The sequence below is a fragment of the Asparagus officinalis genome, chromosome 4 (assembly GCF_001876935.1).
Source record: "Asparagus officinalis chromosome 4, Aspof.V1, whole genome shotgun sequence".
Classification (NCBI taxonomy): Eukaryota; Viridiplantae; Streptophyta; class Magnoliopsida; order Asparagales; family Asparagaceae; genus Asparagus; species Asparagus officinalis.
In genome coordinates, this window is record NC_033797.1 from 71,832,841 (window position 1) to 71,833,216 (window position 376).

The following is a 376-nucleotide window of genomic DNA, read 5'->3' on the forward strand; positions in this document are numbered from 1 at the left end:
CTCCTTGCCTCGTGGACGTAGGCAGTTTGCCGAACCACGTAAAATTTGTGTTCTTGCCGTGATTTGTAATAGCTTGTAGGTTCCCTCGACGTGCAGTCCTAGAGCTGACGAGAGGAAGAGCTGATATCTCACTTTGATGAGATATCTGGCTTTCGGTTCTTGTTTCCTTTGAGAAACAAGAATTTCATTATGATCTAATCTCTTGTTGTGCACCTTGCGCACCGGAGGTGCTGCCGAAATTTCCGCTGCGCACAACAGCATAATGAGTTAGCCATCATTAATGATGGCCAACTCATTATGCAATAGGAGGGGGATAGCTCACAAGTGTCCTCCATGTTGGTCCCATATTTTAGGTCCCTGTAGCAAAGCTCTTTCC